This window comes from Penaeus monodon, chromosome 29 (genome assembly GCF_015228065.2).
Source record: "Penaeus monodon isolate SGIC_2016 chromosome 29, NSTDA_Pmon_1, whole genome shotgun sequence".
In the NCBI taxonomy this organism is placed as follows: domain Eukaryota; kingdom Metazoa; phylum Arthropoda; class Malacostraca; order Decapoda; family Penaeidae; genus Penaeus; species Penaeus monodon.
In genome coordinates, this window is record NC_051414.1 from 921,018 (window position 1) to 921,929 (window position 912).

The 912-nt window shown below is 43.5% G+C and overlaps 1 long non-coding RNA gene across 3 annotated transcripts in view; it reads left to right on the forward strand.

The window, feature by feature from the left end:
• LOC119591875 overlaps window positions 1-912 on the forward strand; it is a 181,478-nt gene that overhangs the window by 102,201 nt on the left and 78,365 nt on the right. The gene's annotated exons all lie outside the window — the stretch shown is intronic.

Below are 912 nucleotides of genomic sequence, written 5' to 3' on the forward strand. Positions count from 1 at the left end.
ACTTAATACCCCCTTCTTGCTTCCTCTCCTTCCGCTGCTCTCTTTCCCTCTCCTCCTCCTCACTCCTGCATTCTCTTTCTCGTTTTCTCTAATCTCTCTACCTCCCTCGCTCTTTCTTCCTCATATACATTCTATTTGTTCTCTCCTCTTGGTGCGCTGTTCTTTCGCTTGCTCTCACACACACACATATAGGCCTGTGTACATGTACTCTATATAGCAGCAGCATCCCCGCCTACTCTCTTCCTCGACCCCCTCTCACCACTTTCACTCTTCCTCTCACTCTCATTGTCTTTCACTTTCACTCCCAATGTCTTTCACTCTCACCCTCACTCTTTCTCTCTCTCATCTCTCTCAATGTCTTTCACTCTCACTCTCCTCCTCCTCCTCCCCATCTCTTTAATTCTGTAGCCTATGCTCTTAGGAAATGCTTTGATGTCTAATTGTCTAATGCTTATTTGAAAAGGGCGCCCCCCCCTTTCTCCCTCTCTTTAGAGGATAGGGAAGAAGCAAGGGGCGGGGGAAAGGAGAAGAGAAGGGGGACAGGGGGAGGAAAAAGGGGAGTGAAGTCAGGGAAGGAGAGAGGGGAAGAACGAAGGCAAATTAAGAAAAGGGTGATGAGTAAAGGAATGGAAAGGAAGAAAGAGAGGGCGTTGTGCTCTTTCAAGGGAGAGATGACTTGTAGCTTTTTATTACGGTTACATTAACAAGGAAAGGATGGGTAGAGGACACAAGAAAGAAAAGAGAAGGAGCATATTAGGAAGAGGGTAAAGTTAGAATAAGGGTAAAGAGAAGAGAAAAATTAGAAAAGGGGTAAATAGAGACGAAAAATAAAAGTAGAAAAAATACTGATGTAAATAAAAAAAATGAATCAGCGACAAAGAATTAATTCAAAAAATGTATGTCGAGGATTGA